Genomic DNA, 19,002 nt, shown 5'->3' on the forward strand with positions numbered 1-19,002 from the left:
GGGTTGAGCAAGCACAGCGGGGGGATATTCGAGGGAAGGGAGGGAGGCGCCCTGAGGGACGGGGGAGGGAGGGGCCCTGAGGGACGGGTGGACGGACGGACGTGTCCTGCGGGCTCCGGCCCCGCCGCCCCGTCCCGCGGCGCAGGCCGAGCTGGACGTGAGGGGGCACCTGGACATGCCTGCGGTCCGTGTTCCCCTGCGGGTTTGGTGTCATCAGGCACTGGTACCAGCCCTCCCATCTCTTCTTGGCATACTGGTGAAACTGGACACCTCTGATAGCCAGCGTCATCCGCTGCAAACCTTTAGCTGGCTGTCCAGGGACACCCCAGCTCGGAAATGGTTGCCCTGTGGGGAAGCTGGTCATGCAGAAGAGATGTTGGGTTAAGTAACTGATCCCGCACATTCTGAAGGGCTGAATGTCAGTCCTTGCCTCAGCACACAGGACACTGGACACAGCTCTCAGCTAAAGCCCATCCTCTATCCCCTCACACCGTGCGTAGTGAACTCTGCCAGGGCTCATCGGTCACATAGACAAAGTAAGCTTCAGGTGTTCAGAGCATAGTACCTCACCTCTCCTATAAACCAGGGGCCGTTAACCCTTTTCCTACAAGGTGACATTGGAAAGGTATGCCACTTTAGAGGAGCGGGGGATCTGTTTCTGACAGAAGGTTTCCGAATCTCGGCCTTGGCGATCGCGGTGTCCCCTCAGGCCTCTCCCAGGCAGGGGCTGTGGCTCCCCGTCATGCTCAGGCTCCAGAGGGAGCTGCGCTCGCAGGAGCTCGGGACTGCCGCAGGTAGGTGGAAACAGACCATGCAGCAGAACCTGTGTCATAATTCAGGGGAACATATGCGTTTATAGACTTAGACTGACTCTTCTTTTTATGTTGGTGCTGACTTCGTACAATGTACGTGGAACATGTAGGTAAGAGAAAAAGACTAATGGAGAAGTTGCATATTTAATTACCTTTAATTTTCATGGTTGACACATACTTGTCTGCAAACAATCAGTTCTTTCTCATAATGCAAAATAAATGCGTTTGGAACAAACTACAATACACATTCAACCAGAGTCTGCATCAGAATTCATATAATTCTAGGGTATAATTCAAATTTAAGCACTGTCTGTATGTAGTTGTATGCTAACATTACAGCAGCCAAAAATATTGCCTGCTTTTAACTTGGTGTGGAATGCAGATCTTGTGTGTCTAGCTTTTCAAGATGGTGACCTTATAAGATCACAGTTGATTTTCAAAGAACTTTAAAAAGAGAAACAGTATGCACATGTTTAAAGAAAGGGATGATTATATAAAACTTTAAAACCACCTTTAGACTTTAATTCCACTTAATTTCGTGTAGTTAAATCACAAAAGATGGAAAGTGAGTGAGCAGTGATTTCCAGTTTTTATGCAGGTAAAATCAGGATCTCCTTCTCCTGCCCATTCCTTCTTGTTCACATCTCTTCTGTCAAGAGCTTCCACACTTGATATAGGTGAGGAACCATCCAGACTTTGTCCAGACTAATCAGTGTGGCCATTGCTACCTTATTCCAGTTTCCAGCAAGGTGTTTCAGTGTTCACTGACACCAGGCTCTTAGATGTTCTTCTTGCTGCAGCCTGGGAGAAGGAGGACACCAGTTTGGCAGAGCTGATCAGGTTGGCATGGCAAGGGCATGATGGAAAAGGGAGAAGCATGAGGTGAGGAGCTGCTGCTGCCACCTCTGCTAGAAGGAACCTCCGAGTTCCTTCTTTCTCTTCTTTGGCCAAGAGCAGATTTGACCACAGAATGAGAATTGCTCAGCACTGCCTGGCTCCAGGCACCAACCAGTGTGGGAGAGGAACCTCACACAGCCTGACATGGGCTGAAGCCTCTGAAGTCTGCTCAGCAGCCAGTGACTTAACTGTGACATTCTGGTCACATTTCCTGCCCACTTTATGGTATTTCAACAGCTCATTTAACATAGAAAAGTTGTGCCTTATTTCAAACATGTGTTGCTACATGCAGGCGAGCCTTCTGCTGACGTAGAGTTCTGGCAATTTGTCTAGAAACTTAGTATTTGGCTCCCAGAGTGGAATGCCAAAATGTAGGCATCGTCTCTGTACATGCCTCTAACCCATTTAGTCATCCTGAGCTCATTTTACAATCAGCTGAGAAAAAATTCCTAAGGTAAAGTACATATTTTCCTAGTGTAGGCATCTAAAGCAAGTCAAATGAATCAATTCCAGTGTTGAAATAAATTGAACATTTCTATTGATGGAGACAAGGATCTTGCTGTGACTTTTTAGAATATGTGGGAGACACACAAGGGCACAAGCCTGAATCCACAATTTAGTTTTGATGACCTCTTGCACTCACTCTATGACATCTTCATTCTGATGAACTGGGTGGAATCATGGTTGTTTCCCATTTGGAAGGTTTGCCAGAATGCAAGCAAATTCTACAGATTTTCTTTCCTTGATATGTATGCTATGGAACCAATTGATTACGGGAAAAGTGAGGAGAAAAGCAAAACTAAATCTGTGAAACTCCATTTTTTTAAAGACATGAATGTATTTTTTTTTACCATATGACCTTCCAAGTCTCTAAACTGGTTTGCTTAGAGAGAGCAGCAAATAATTATTTGCTTAGCAAAGCAATTGCCACATCATGTTTTCTGTACTGTCATATATAATTATTGAAGTAGAATGCCTCAGGTGACATCAGTGACAGATTGGTTTCTTTACGCTGATGGTTTTGCAAGACTGTGAGTAAAATATTGTAATAGTAATTAATGGTTTGAAATTTTGTAGTGCTGTAAAACGTTCATCACTCCGTGCTAACATAAAAGTCAGCAATATCATCGTATCCAATAGTGCAAAATTTCCTTGTGTAAGCAGGAAACCACTGAGAACTTTGTCCACAATGTAATTTCTCCTGATGTTTATCTTAAATTTAAATCTTTGTTTAATTTGTCTTAGTGACCCATATGATTGGGTAGATAATGTAATTATACAATTAATTGTATTTCAATTAATTAGAAATCCCAGAAGTTTAGATAACAACCTGTGACTTGGTACTGGCTTTCATAAATATCTTAGCATTTCTCTTGCAAGCTGCTTTATTATGAATACTGTGTTACAAATGCATGCACAAACTGACAAATGCCACTGAGAAATAGTATTTCTAATTAAGAGGACTTGTATTATGTTGTAAAATTAGTTACTAAGTTCCCTTTCTGATGCATAGAAACTTAATTAGTATAGTCTCCCTTCAGTGAGTAAAGTCATTAAACCAGTGTAATGGAGTGAAGAATCAACTTTTATACCTAAAAAGTGTGTTTTTCCCTGAAATCTCAGTACCAATGAAAGTCCCAGTATCGTGAATTCTTTATGAATCCCTGATTTTCTTATTATCTAAACTATTATAAACTATTCTGTGATTCTAAAGCTACTGTATTATTTTATAAAATCACATGTAACTAAAAAGAAAATAATAGAAAGATAGTAGAAATCCTGAAGTGAATATTTGTATGTTTTTCTGATATTCTGCTTTCAGAATTTGTGTTGTTACCACATTGGTCTTCCACACTTCTCACTTACCATATGGACACGTTAAGAAGAGACACAAGCACAGGAACAAATCTCGTGGGAGTTTTTGGGTCTGGGTGGGCTCTGGGCTCCTGTGTGGAAATGATTCTTGCTTGGGAGGCAGGACAGGCATCCCAGGGAGGGAGGCTTTGAGCCTTTTCCACTCTGAAAATTCTTGTCAACATTGCTTTGGTGTTACCTCCAAGTTCCTGTCTCTCACTCACAGAATGATGTGTGATGCGTTTATTATCCTTTTCAAAATCTTGTTTTGCAGCCCTATTTAATGAAAAATAATTTGACCAACATATTTGTGTGTATTTTATTTCTGTGATCTTCAGCAATGCCTTGGGGCAAATAAGATCATGTAAAGGAAAATTGAAACCACGCTTTGGTTGATTTGGTGCGTGGAAGGCTTCTGAAAGCGAGTGGCTACGGCAGTAGCACAGCTGTGCTGTGAGGAGTGCCAGGGTGCTGCTCTGGGGCTGTGAACAGCTGGGTTTGTTTACTAGTGGTGCTCTCCTGCTAGAGGACAAGCAGTTACAAAAGTCGTAATAAATGTCACTGGAGCACAACAGAAACTATGGAGATAGAGACACTACATTGTGTCGGTTCCTTCTGTGCCCAGAGGCTTCAGTTTAGCCAGACCAAAGAGTTACAAGAGTCAATCTGTTGTTTGACATGATGCAGACTGTCTTCCCTTCATTCCAGGTGTTCCATCCCAGCTGTGAAGTATCCTTTTGGGAGATTTAGCTTACCCTGTTATATCTTAATGACATAAATTAATCTGTAGATATCCCTCATAAGATTTATTTTTTCCAAGTGTTATGAGACAGAAATACAACTACCAGACCTTATTTATTTAGGTTTTCTTTTTATGCCTGAGTTTGTGAGGAAGAGACCAACTTAAAAAAACACAAAATATTAAATAAAAATAAATAAAACTTACTTAAAAATAGGCAAGTACATTAAGAGTAACCTCCTTTTTTTCGTATTTAATCCAGTCTCAGCTCATGACTCTTTAAATTTCAGAACTGAAATAAATCCATTTTACTAGACAGTTATTTTTAACTGTTACTAAAGCTTGTTCTTCTTTCTCATAGATTGTTAAAAAATACAGACTTATTAATATTAGATGTAACATCTGTAACTTCTCAGTGAAGGTAGTGCTAGTCAAATTCAGTGTTCTTTAAAAATATTTGGTATGAGCACGCCTTGAAGGCTAGGCAATTACATGGGTAAAGTAAACAAAGCTGCAGTTTGGACAGATGTGATCCCTAGGTTGTCATTAAACCTATTCTTAGGAACTGTGAGAGAGGAAAAGGTAAACAGCACTCTGTTTGACTGCTATTGTAATGTTTAATCTCCGTGTAAAATGGCTTTCTCTTTTGGAGACATTTGATACGACAAAAACCTTGTTCTCTACTAACCAGCAAAATTAAATTGAGTTCCTTTAATATCCTTTAATATCTCTGTTCTTGGACATTTCATTACTTTGTTGATGCTGCCCTGCCTTTTTTGCTGAGGTGGGAGTCAGTAGATTAAAGATAATTGAAAAATGGATCAGATTAGCTATTGGAGAATAATTCTGGATTTGATAATCATACATAATCAGTCTGCTACACCAATACAACACTATCCAAAGGCTGCAAGAATTATCTATTTAACTTGACATAATTAATCACAGCTTATTGAATAATTAAATGTCACTGTAAAGTTAAATTTTTTTAAAATGATGCAACACTGTAAACAAGACATAATATCTACTGAAATTAGTATACTTGTGCCCCCAGTGTCAGACTTGAAATTTTATTTTCAAGGAGCAAAGTTAATATTAAAATACATAATTAAGGCTAATGCAGCATAATTTCAGCTGAGTTCATCATCGTGACAAGAAAGAGTAAATCTTCACTGTAAAATGTGAAGTATTTTACTGGGAGATAGAGGGATTTGATTCTTACTGTCCTTTGATGCCAGTTACTGTTGACAAAACACTGGCAGAAATCATATCACTTACTAGATATTTTCTGCTGTTTTGGGCTGCTTGTCAACTCAAATTGTAGAAGGCAGTGTAAACAACTTAAAATTTTAGCCCTGACAAAAAAAAATACATGCAAAGGGAAGGGCATTACTGCTGCTAATCAGTTTCCTTTTGTCCAGTATAAAGGGAAAGAAACATCTTAGATTTAAGGACAAGGTCTGAAGGAATTTTCTCAAGTATCCCTACACTGTTTTTTACAGACATCCTCATTCTCGGTCTTTGAATGCAAGAACAATTTTAATTCAGCCAGTTTAGAGGCAAGATGACTGCAGCATAAATTGCTGCTAACTGAGGCATTGCATTCCTGTGTGTGGAGCAAGCCTCCCGTAGCAGCCAGCAGTCAAATACATTCTTTCACCATATCAGGGGCACAGAGTGCACAGAATGCACTTCCAGTGACTGTGAGAATTGATTTAGGAGTTCGTAAAGAAGGGCTGAGGAAACATCCAGTAACCAGCATTTAGTGAGAAAAGCTGTGTGGTTTGTAGCAAGGGGCTGAATGTTGAACCCTGGAAGTCTCGAGGATTTTAAAACAACTGTGTCATTATGTTTTGTATTTTGATGTGTTAGGAGTCAAGTTAGGGTCTCTTGTAAAGCTTCAATGCTGGCATTCCAAACTAATCCAACAGCTACACTGCCTTTGAACATGTAGCTCTTTGATTAGTGGTGCTTAGAGCTTTGTGAGTGTAATTGAAAAGAATGTAAAGTACATAGAGGAAATATGTTCTTACATTGAGTGTTTTCCTTAGAACAGAGAAAAACTACAAATTAATAACACTGATCAGTTATGTGGACTTTCATCTTACTTTATTAAAAGCTAGACAGTCTAGGATTTTAAGTTTGAAAAACTGATTTTATTTTGGTCCAATTATCTTGTTCTTTCCCCATGATATTTAACTTCAAAATAACGTCAGACTAGTTTTTTTGTTTCCTGATATCTGTCTCCATTATTTAAACCACAGTGACTCCTGCTGATACTCACAGGAACATCTTAGACTGTGTATCTGTTCCCCTCACCCCCTAATTTGGTTCCTTCGGATTTGGTTCCAGACGATGAGCTTGGTATCTGACTGGTTCAGCAGTTGTTAGAATAGAAGGAAAAGTGTCTTTCAAATGAAGAGTAAATGTTCCTTGACAATCTAACACATCTAGAAAGTCAAAGCCATCCTGTAAGATTCCAGTTACAAACTTAGGCTCCTTGGTACTTTGGTGAAGCAGTAGTAAGGAGTATGTCTACTGGTACCAAGGTTAGTGCAAACTAAAATACTATTGCTTTTCCAAATGCTTCATGCTTTAAGGGGTTTTATAAACTTAAAGCTAAGTTGCATTTAGACAAAAATCAGAGTCAGTGCTATATACTTTTAAAATAGAATGATGTAGCATAAGACATAAGAAAAATGAAAATACTTGTTAAAGTTGTGTACTCATTCTTTCCTACAAAACACAGTCCTGTCCTCTAGGTTCATGCTTTTCCCCACAGTCTTTCATGGGCTGCAGTAAACTTGCAGAGATCATTTAGGTCTCTAGAAAAAAAAATTAAAATCAGTTGGAGAATTGGCTTTATATTAATTTCCTGATCTTCTCAGCAGTCTTCTGTTCTCTGCTTTTACTGCAGGCTCCTCCTTGCTATGCCTCTCCTTCATTCCTTTTCTTCTTTTCTTTTTAGCAGAATATGATGTACAAGACACAAATAGGACTGCTAGGATTGCTACACTTTCCTTTTCTAACTCCTCAGGAAACCAATAACACTAATGTTCAAAACGTATACAAAGCAGGGATAGTCTTCCCCTGTTAATCTGTGCAATTTTTTCACCTTGTCTTTTGGCAGAGGGACACAAGAAGGGAGAAGTAAATAGAGCAAGGTTGAGTCTGATAATAATGCACAAGCATATTTCAATTTACTCAGGTGTATAGATACAGTACAATGTGCCTTGTGCTGAATCACATACCTGCATGTCCAGAGGTTAATCTTGTTGGAGGTAGTTCCCATTTTCTAGTACAAGTCCTAGATGCAGGGGAAAAAACTGACTTGAATAGCTTCTGCATAGAAGATGCCTTTGTGCCAATAAGGGTCAGGTGTGCACTGGGTCTTAACACAGTCCCCACTGCCTGTGCTAGCAGCACATTAGTTTTTGAAAGATATAGAAAGATTTGGAAAGACTTAGCTAGATGTAGGTAGCTTTGCCCTTGTTTGTAAATAATCTGTAGCATCTGTGCTGATTTTTTCCTTTATCAAATACAATATTGTGCAATATTGCAAAACACTGGAGGCAGATAACAGTATTGATTAATTAGCAGTCCCAAGAATAGTAAAAAATCTTTAGACCTGCTAGTGCAGTCCTTAAGAGTGTTTCTATTTTCCTGCCTTTTTTGTTTCATGATCAGCCCTGATAAATTTTCCTGAAACGCTTAAGAAAAAAGAAGCCTGTATGATCATCTAGATCACCCAATTCCAACCTTAAATATTACTTTACTTTGTTAATAACTTTGTTGGAGCTTTAAGATCTTCAAAGTATTTCAATTAAACATGAAACCTGGCTAGGCAAACAAAATCTTGAACTGCATTTTTCAGATGTTTCACAGGATGCTTTCCTCCCTCCCTGCTCTTATTCTAAGCAGCAGGCTTGACATAGGCACCTTTGACAAACAGCAGAGGCTTGAGCTGAGATTGTATCACCTTGGAATTTTAAAATCTCAGGAGGAATTTGAACTCGAAGTGTTACCTTTTCAAAGTATTGCCAGGCAGAGACTAACATTTAGTGGGGGAGGTGGAATTCCAGTGTGAGAGGCCAGAATTGGCTGAATTTCAGCTTCCAAACTCTTTTAATAAATAATAGTATTTAAACTCTTACTGCACAATTCTGCTTAAACCCAGACTTTGCTATCTTGAGTTCAAAGCTATGTCCCCAGAATCTGAAAGATTATATCCAATTCTTCTGTTCTTCTGGTTTCAATATTTCTAAATAATTTATAGATTCTCATCCAAACTCCAAACTTGTTCAAAGTTCAGTGTTTATTGTTTCTTACTTGTTTGAAAAGACCAAATGAATTAATTGGGAAGACATGTGTAGTGGTGTGGAAAATACATAACTAACAGTTTCGATTCTTAGCAAGGTTTTTGAATACAGCATGCACTGAGAATTTTCTTTCATTGATTGTGCTAATTCCTAAGCCTTTTTATGATTAAGATTATGCTACTCCCATTTTCTAGGAAAGAAAGGAAGGCTCACTAAGAACTGGAACTCAGACACTTTTAGAATATAAATACAGCCTGCTTTGTTCATGAATTGACTAATGCATTGCTCAAGTGATTCACTTGAACCAGGATTCTGAGAAACAAAAAATACTAGATTCACAAAGGCTTTTATGTACTACTTGAAAAGAAGAATGGGGTCAGACACTTTTTTGAACTAATTCTTGATGACACAGGAGAAATTTAAAGTCAAAAGAAACTAACAGAAGTATGCAGGGAAATATATTTTCTTGCTGCATGGAAAGAAACAGGCAAGTTTTGTTCTGCCTTGTTGGATACTTTGCCAGCAATCAGTAGTGTAGACTCCATTTGAGAAAGGCAGACAGAGGACCAGCTTTTATTAATCTCTTTTGCTACCTCCCCCATCACTGTCTCCTGTTACTTACATTCATAACTTGTTCAAATTTAATTCTGAAGGAAAACTATTTTTAAGAAGGAAAATTGCAGCTAAAATGCTCTTAAGTTAAACTGTCACCCTAGTGTCCATAACAGCTTTATATTTTGCCTTGATCACTTGACAAATACAGAGTGTTTTCCACATGTGTCCATAGGTGTTGCCCAGCAACTAATTCCCCTATTAGTTGTGGGTTTTAATTGCCTTCACCCAGCTGCGTTCTCCATCTCCTTTCAGGTTTGTTCCACCAACCCTCTCAGTTCTCTCTCTGTCAGTAGAAAAGGGACAAGTAACAGAGACTGTTAAGTGCAATGGAGATATTGTTAACATTAGGCTATTTTTGTATCCTTAACTTTATTTATCCTTCAGAAGAGTAGTCCCAGGTGAAATGTTTTATAAACACTGGCTTTCAGAGACAGGGGTAATTATTATATGAAAAAATATACTAAATAGATATTTATTATGTATGTTTTTAAGCTGTTTTTTTCCTATATAGCTTACTTGTGCCAGATAAGTGAACGGACCTATAACAGTGATATGGCTGGAGTATGCAGAGAACTATACAGAAATCTTTTTACCAAGAAAATTACACAGGTTTAGCTGTATTACAAAATTTTTCATCGTAAATCCAGCTTCACAATCAAAATATTTGTCTGCTCAGAGGCTTTGTTTTTAATTGTAAAAAATATTTTTGAACTGGTATGCCCAGAGACCTGACTCCAGCTTTGTAAGTATTTTTGTCATCAGTCTTAGAAGATTTCTGCAATGTATAATGGCCTTTTTTGTTTAGTTTTCTTTCAAGTGTCTTTGATTTGAAGATGTGACCCAACCCTTTACTAATTTTGCTTCAACAGTGCTCCCAGAAGAAAGGCAGTAAATAAAAGTCAGTTGCTTGTGTCTTCCTTCATGTTCAGAGATTTTCCTTTACACAGCTGGCTGAATGCTAAAATGTTTACTACTGAGGCAGATCAAAAACTACCTTGCATTACTAAAGAAGCATTAATTCTCTCTAGATCTGAGAGAAGTTGCCAGAAGATTTTTCAGTTGCAACCTAGATTTATAATTTGGTGGTAGGTAGTTCATAACAAGTCTGAACCTGTAGAACCTTGAACTTTTAGATCATTTAATTCTAATTAATTTGCATTTATTTGTAATCTTTGTGTAGTTGTGCAACTCTGTTAAAAGGATGCATATTCTAATCTTGTTTACACTGTCTGTATAGTAGTTTAAGCTTTATGGATTTAATTTGATGACAGAAATGAGGGGAAAATCAGGTTCAAAGTATGTGAGATTTAGACGTGCTAAGACCTGCATGTGTCAGCAATAGTATCTGCCTTGTGAGCAGGCTTAAAGCAGACATACGTGGGTTTTGTTTCCTTCTCAAGATCAGTACCTCTGTGTCAAGGGATCATCAGCTAATGTCATCTGACAGCCAGCTCAGTGCCTATCACATCAGTCCTCCTTTAAATTTGCCAACAAAACTTTTCTACCTCTATCCATAGTTAAAATATTTAGGGCATGATGATTTCCAGGTTGGAAATAGCTGCACTCCCAGCTGCTAACCCTAGTGTGGTGGCAGGGTATGGCCACACAGCACAGCTGTATCTTGCAGACTTTCCAGGCCTCATGTTGTCTTGTGTGTCTCTGTGATGAAAGTACATGAACCTGCCTGTGCATTTTCATGTTTGCTACTAGCAGTAAGGATGTCCTGCTACAAGTGAAAAGGAAGGAAACTTCCATTCTTGTTTAATATGGGCTTAATTATGATTGCATTTACTTTGGGATAGAACCTGGCCCAAGGACCAGCTCTTTTCTGTTTCCCAGGTGGGTACCTTTATTTACACAGATTGCACTGAGATATTGCTAAGTACCACTTTCAGCTTTACAGAGGAGCTTGGTGCAAAACATCCATTTCAAATCTTCTGATATTGATACTCTGAAATTCTACAGCACATATTTTAATGTATTTGAAGAACCAAATTATCTTGCTTTATTCTTTTCAGTCTAGCCAACACCAGTAGTCAGCACCAGAACTGTGTAATAAGGTTTTGTTTCAAAGTTCTGATGTTTTTTGCTTTTCAATTGGCTTCTCTTTGAGGCCAAGTGAATTTTCTTTTTTTTGTGCCTCTTTTGGAGCTGCAGTGTTGCTTGATATACTTCCTCGTGTGCAGCAGCAGGTGAAAAGTCCATGAGAGACAAGAGAAAGGACTTCTGAAGAAGAGGATGTGACATCAGAAAAAGGGAAGTTGGAAATTATTGCTTTTCAGGGCATTAAGACACTCTTTGTCGTGCCTTAATGCAATGTTGGATCCTAATTTAACCTGATTTATACTATGCCTGTTACCATTTCCTCTTGTAATCAACATGCTCTCAGAAACAGTAGTTCATGTGCAAACTGCCTATTACTAAAATTTGCAATGTTGATTCTGTGGTGTCATCACCTGCTTTTTAATGTATAAATGGCTCTGCAAGCAGTGAGGCACGGAAGAAATGGGCTTCGTTTTATTAGTGTCTGTGAAAATTAGTAAAAAAGGTGTATCTAGCTGATTTAGCTTGAACTATTTTATTTTTTGCTTTTCTAAGCTTCAGGCCATGAAGTCATAGGAATTTTTTTAATATGTGTTGTATTGGTGACAGTCACTTATTTCTGGTGTGATTTGATTCCTTCCTTATTTTTCCTTCTGTTTCCTCCTAGTAGTCCTTGTTCTCTTTTCTTAAAAAGGCAGTTTTTGAATGACAAAAAAGGGCAGCTCCCCATGAATAACATCTTGATTTCTATGGGTATTTTCAGACATAAAACTAAACTGATTTAATTCAAAGGCATGAATTCCCAGGAATATATCCAAAAGTGACATTATCCACATGTGTGATTGTAGGTGCAGCTGTGGTCTGGACGGTCGGGACTGATGGAGAGATCTCTAAAGCCAGGTGCTGGAACTTGTGGTTTATTGCAAAGGACGTGGGTGAAAGGGCCCAGCTTGGAGCTGCCAGCCTCAGCTTGGAGCAGGCCTGTGAGAGCAGGAGGGCAAGAGTAAAAGGAGTAAAGACAGAGCAAGGGGGAAGGTGACTAAGAGTGGTAAGAGTGTAGGTTCCCATTACAATACAATAAATCTTCTTCTGTGTTGAATATTCTAATTTTCACTAACCAATCTAATACAAGATACAAATCCTGTAGCATTTACATACAGCCTATAAGAATCACTACATTACTATACTGTGTTACACTTTAAACCCTAAAAACTACTCTTTGGACCCTCTTTGCCAAGCTAGTAGGGTCTTCTCTGCCTTTTGGACCTGTCTGCAAGCAGAGAAGATTGTTCAGTCAAGAGGGGATTACTTTCAGCTGGCCATACTATTGTTTTCTAGTTGTCCAGTAACTAAGGTTTGGTATCTCAAAGATGGCTTTCATTTCAATCTTGCTTATAGTTTCCATTTTAAAAAAATCTTTTACCAGGCAATCATATTTATAAAGTTTTCCATTTTTATCTTCTCCAACATGTGATCAATATTATTTAGCTGAAGACTGCCAAGACCAAACTAGTCATTCTCCTTTTAGTAGCACTGTGAATAAACTAAGAGCTTCTCCTGCCTTGCTTGAATTCGGATTTGATAAAAACAAAATTATTTTAGTGGTATGGTTAATTCCTTGTATTTATCCCACTGCTTTTGGTCTTGCACTCTTCTCCAGAATTCCAGACTTATGCTCAATTAACAATGTTATTAGTACAGGGCCTTCAAGCCCTGGAAGCTGAGCTCATGACTGACTAGGTCTGTAACTACACTACAAGGGATACAGGGAAACCAACCGTTTTTCGGAAGTTGTTTTGCTCAGAATTCTTGATTTTGAGACAAATTTTGTTTTTAAATCATTGAGCTAAGTCTATTAATAGGTAAGAGCTTGAAAGTCTTTATGTAATATGACTTGTAAAACTCAGCCCATTATTTCAGCTATTATTATAGCATATAATTTTGAAGAACAAACTTCAAAAAAGAGACCAAAAATATCGAAAGGAGAACAGCTAATACCATCACTGGGAATTTTAACTAAGGAATGTGACCCTCTTATTGAAAAAAAAAATAAACTGAGAAATTTGCAAGTAATTTCAGAATATAATCCACTCAAATAATTAAATCTTACATGTTCTTAATATTATATGAAAACAGCAGGGACACTTTTTTGCAATTATAGTAAGCTTTTAGAGGAAGTAAGGCTTGTGTTAAAACGAGCATCATGTGTTCCCTTGCTGAGTACTTGATCTCATAGATTTTCTAGGAATCTTAAGGCATGACATAGAAACTGCAGGAGCTGTGAAGGGAGCATCATGTGTACAAATGGACTAATGGATCTGACCCAGCTGTTGCTGACAGCTCTTTCTCAACATTCCTATTGCTGGGGCATACTGTAGGAATGCATACAACTGGTAAATTTTCTTGGCTCCAAATCTGCACTGCATTTAATGTTTTTATTTTTTTTTTATTATATATATTTTTTTTTTTAATAAAGAGTGCCTATCCAATAATATCCACTAGCATTCTCCTCACCCTCAATTTGCAGTTAAAATGTTAGGGTTCAGTCATGTCAATACAAGTTTTCTTGCTTCATCGAATAAAGTGTCACAAACTTAAATTCAATGGTAACTTCAAAAATTTCAAAATATTAGGAAATAGCTTCAGCCAATACTGCAGTTATAAGGCTTTTGATTGCTTCTGATAAATCTAAATGTTATCTAGGGTTATTTGCTTCCTGAGTGACATTTGTAGTTCCAGTCTTGGCATGTTGATAAAATTGAAAACAAAAATTTTCATCATTCTAACCGAATTTTTGTATTTGTAATAAGGCACAGCCAGTTGACCCATGTGATGAAAGTAGGCTGAAGACCAAGGAATTCCGGATCACCTGAGATAAAATATTAAAACAGTGTGACAAAACAATGAGCTTGTGTCTCACTATGCAGCAAGACAAATAAACCAATAGGAAATGTTTCATCTTAGTAAGATAGAGAAATTGTATTGACTTAATGTAATGCTGATTGGGATTCATAACTCCAGTGAGTGAGACACTTCTGGGTGTGTACTGTTATAATAAATGCACACATTCCACTGAAGAGATTAAAGCTCTTGGCTCTAATAAAGAAAGTGATCGAGGTAGCATTTATTGCTTAATGATGTGTGTCTGCTGCATCTGTTCAGAGGTGCTACCTTGCCCTTCAGTAAAACTTGCAACAGACACTCTAGAGATAAGTATGGGTGGGTACACGAGCGAGTCTCTCTCCAGTCTTGCTTCATGACTCACACGAGGACATGTCACAAAGCCGAGTATGGGACTGAAGAACATTTTTTCCAGTGAACAAACAATAAAGTACTCCAGACAGAATCTTGTCAAATCCAAGTACCCCAGCTTCCCTCACCTTCGGGGAGAGGATGAGAAGTAGGGGTTAGTTTCAGGCCCCACAAAGACTATGCAGCTGATGGTGTGGTGACCATTGCTTGATAAAATGCAGCCAAGTCACACCCTCAACACAGGCCTCTGTGTAAATTGTACAGTCTAGCCCAGAATGCCTGACTGCGGTTTGCAAACTTAGGTTCCTTTTAGATTTTATTTCCTGGTGGTTTGTTTATTTTGCAGCTCTCTCATCATGTCTTTGCCTCTCTTTCTTCAGAATTATGTGTTCTGTTGCTTGCTTTGGCACTGATCTCCATAGTCAGTGGTATGATTTTCTCTGTATTGTTATTTATTTTTTCTTGTACATTTTGCAGTTGCTATAGCTGGTCAGGTGTGTGCCCTTCCTCAAAATGATTTTTCCACTGGGATGAGGGTGGGAGCAGGAGTTACAGCCATATTTTGACTTTAAAAGCCTATCTTTTTACTGGTTTTCTTGTAGTCTATAGTATTGGTAATTCAGATTAACAACAGTAAATACTATTTAATTAGCTTCATCGTGATATGTAAACATAAGCAGCCATACCTGCTTATACACCAAATATATCAAGTAGCAAGTAAAAAAATGTAGTATCTAAGTATCTCGCCTCTCCTTGGTGTACCTGAGAGAGCCTGCTAAAGATAGATAAAGAGTTAAAGAGAAAACCAATGAATCTGACGACTGCTGAAACACTGGAATTACAACTAAGGCTGGTAAAAAGGAGTTAGTGGGACTTGTCCTGAAATAGGCTTTCTGGCAGCATTTCAAAACTTGACTAGACTATTTGTAACAAGAAAGGACTTAATAAAATCCTACTGTTGATTTGATTTCTAATGTTTTCCTAGCCTTCCAGTTTCAAGTATCTTCCCTATTCTTCAGCATAGCCTAATTGTGATCATAGCCACTGAAGTTTACTAATGGTAACACTTTAAAGGCACATATTGGAAGTCTAACAAATGAGTTTTGTTGTAACACCACTTTTCCCTTGATTTGTAATATCATTTTAATCCGTGTATACTTTCCCTGAAAGCTTTGACAAAAAGCAGCAGTAAGTGTACTTGCTTTGACTATAAACTTGTGATGAATATGCTGCTATACAATGTCAGTATGCTGGGATGTATATCAAAGAAAAGTTGGAACCCAGAGCTGTGGGAATTTGAGACTATTGCAGATACCAAATCATATAATCTTTCATAAAATGCTTAATTATTTGAGGCACATTTAGTCTAGATATTTTTTTTCCCTCACTATAGGACTCTTCTAAAGTGCTACTAATAGTTACTTAATTCCTTTGACAATCAGACTAAGAGTACTGATAGTCACCTTGTACTCATTAGTTCTTGTGGTCAAATTTGGTTTTAACCTGAATAGCTTTTTTTAAGCTTGTCTTTGTTTTGTCTCTGTGCACGTGGCACAGATATCACAGTTTGGAAGTTTCCATGTGTTACTTTTAAACAAGATAAGCTCTCTGAGATTTTGCTGTCAGCTGGGATCTCTGATCCTCTGGTCAAACTGTTAGCTCCTTTTAGCACTTGTGGAACCTTCAGCTCTTGTAATTAATGTGGGTGATGCCTTGTACAAAGCCACTAATAATTCTCTGTTGGAAATAACTCTTCTCATACATCAGAATGTCACATATGTCTCATCCAGACAGAAACAGTTTGAGAGCCTTAGAGCCTGCTTGCCATTCTGGGATTAGTGAATATCCTAGGGCTTTTTCATCCTACAATTGTTTCCAATAAGGCTCTCTTTTATGCCAAAACACTGGGCATTTGGTGGGGCAGGATTAATTAAATGTCTGTTGGTGGTTATGTTTGTTTGTTTATTTTTACAGATGGAGTTTTTTACATTTTTTCTGTTTACTCTAAGATCTTACAGAAGATTAAAGTAGGATGTAATGACCAGTACTTGTCAATTTACCATTTTATGTAGACATTGTGAAGGTGTAGTGAAACTCAGTAGGTTTGCTAAAACTGTTAAAAAGAAGTGAGGATATTAGATTGCTTTGTCATAACTTTTTTTTTACCTTGCTTATTATACATTACCTGAACTTGGAATAGCATTTCTGGAGTTAAAAGCCATTGTTGCTGGCAAGGTAACTACAACACACAGAACATATAAAACTCTGTGACCCTTTTTAATCTGATTCGGGTATCGTCAATTGCCCTTGAAATTCCATTCCTTGAATGGAAACTGAAGAACGAATGAGTATTTAAAATGAAGTGGATCAGGACGGATGTGAGTAACAATACTGAATGTAATTCAGTCATGAGGATAAGAGAATATTCACCTGATTAACTTTAAATATTGAGATTAAGACTTTTAGTTTCACCTCAGCCCCTTTTCAGTCAGTGGAGATAGAATGCACCTGTGCTCTGAATGGCCCTCCAGGGTAGCCCAACTTAATTTTAATGGTTATACAGGAAGAAGAAGGAGAGAAGCCTCATAATCTAGGCTAAAGTGGAATGCTAATTAATCTAAATACACATATCTGTTCAATCCACTGGTTGGTACTGGAATATTGACTTTGTAATGTAAGGCAGGGCAGACCAGGGGTGAGTTATGATTGCTATTCTTTGTGTGCAAATCCACAAACTTGGCTAGGTGTGTAAGGCATGTAGAAAAGAGTGTGATAAGAATTCAGAAGTTTGGTCTGAAGCTTTCAATGTCAAAATTCAAATACATATGTCTTTATGAAATAGCTGAATTGTACCTATAGCCAAGAAGGAACTTATTTAGGTAAGATACAAAAAGATACTATCACTGTATTGCTAAAGTTGCATTTGTCTTAGAGAAGTATTTATTGTTACTCTTAGGTATTCTGGGGGAAGTCCACAGAAATTACCTGGAGAGCAGACAGAACACAACATGAAAGCATTTGGAACTAAAACAGACTAGTTCTTTAGTCTTAGAATTTGCAGTTTGCAATCTGCCACCACTGTGAAAATTACATAACTTCAGAAATGAGGGAAAGGGAACTGCAAGACGTTTCAGGAAGCTTGCACGGAAAACAGCTCTTGCTTTGCTTGTGATGACGTGACACTGTGAGTGTGGTCCTATTGCAGGGAAATTGGTTTAACTTTGAAGTTTTTCATTTCAGGTAGTGAGGGACACATGCTAGAAGGTTTCTTTACTAATGTCAACTGATTATAGTTACTGCTAAGAAAAGCACTGTGGAAATACTGAAATTGTTTTTCAAGCAACTTAGGTAGACTTGCTGCAAGATGCAGTCTGCTAGAAGGGCACTAGTTATAGACAGAATATTGTAAATAGTGAATACTATACTGTAACTGGTATGCTTCATTGTCTAATGATGAGAGACACAGAAGACAAAATTTCACTGACTCCTTAGTCTTGCAATATACTAAGAAAGAGGGGTAGTACTAAAAAATGAAGTGAAATAGAAATGGAGCTGTGGATATGACTACATGTGCTAAGTGGACTGGGGTTAAGCATGGCAGCTCACATGCAGTATGTAATGAGCACAGTGGGCTCAGAGTAGAGGAAACAAAACCAGGGGATTTAGCAACTGCACAAAAATCTCCTCAGCTACTGAACTTGTGACCCTGCCGCTTGCACTGGACAACATTATTTTAGTTACTTAATGTGGCAAAGAGAATAAGCTGTTCAAATATTTTAATTTAAAATGTCAAGATATCTTTTTTTGAAACTCATACTGGGAGGAGGAGGCTGGTTGAGAGAGTTTAGTACGCCTGTAATGCTGATAAATTTTTCCTCTAATTAAAAAAAGTGAGGCCTTAGAAGCTCTTTTCTGAACAAATAGATATACCAACTTTATGATTTTTCCATTTGAAAAGAGTAATATTGCTGAAGGAATATGCTGATCCTCAGATTCCTCTGTTTAGAATTGGAAAATAGATTCTTATGTGAAGTGTAAATGGTGCAACTGCATGCATTATACAAAGGCAATGATGATACTGCCTGTGAGCACTGAGAGTGCTTTCTCTGGGTTTAGCTTTCCAAGACCAAACTGAAGAAGAATAATTTGCTTTCCTGTAGTGGTCACTCCTGAAAATGATGTCATAAGGATGGCCAGATCAATGAAGTCACGTCTCCAACCAGAGGAACAGTCACTTTGACACATGACTTTCTAAATCCAGAAAATTGCACAATTTTTTCAGAAATATGCAAACACATCTTCATTTAAATATTGCTCTTCTACTTTCTTGTAGTATCCTGTCACGTAAAGCAAAGCATGCAAAAATATTACAAGATTTTGAAATTTCAAGTTTAAAAGAAAAAGATTTCTCCAATTTCAAAACATCACCAGAGTAAAAAAATGACATAAAATCTAAATTCACAGAAGTTGTTTC

The 19,002-nt window shown here is 37.9% G+C and overlaps 1 protein-coding gene across 10 annotated transcripts in view; it reads left to right on the forward strand.

The window, feature by feature from the left end:
* Positions 1-9,503: 9,503 nt before the first annotated feature.
* Positions 9,504-19,002, forward strand: part of SLC44A3 (solute carrier family 44 member 3) — an 87,677-nt gene continuing 78,178 nt past the window's right edge. For 6 of the 10 annotated variants that reach the window (XM_088170008.1, XM_088170004.1, XM_088170005.1 and 3 more), the window contains exon 1: positions 11,284-12,324. The gene's annotated coding sequence lies outside the window, so the exon portion shown is untranslated. Of the gene's footprint in view, positions 9,976-11,283; positions 12,333-19,002 lie in introns of those variants that run through there. The other 4 variants (XM_088170002.1, XM_088170009.1, XM_088170012.1 and 1 more) reach the window with 4 other exon arrangements.

Source organism: Sturnus vulgaris, chromosome 9 (genome assembly GCF_052056855.1).
Source record: "Sturnus vulgaris isolate bStuVul1 chromosome 9, bStuVul1.hap1, whole genome shotgun sequence".
Lineage (NCBI taxonomy): Eukaryota > Metazoa > Chordata > Aves > Passeriformes > Sturnidae > Sturnus > Sturnus vulgaris.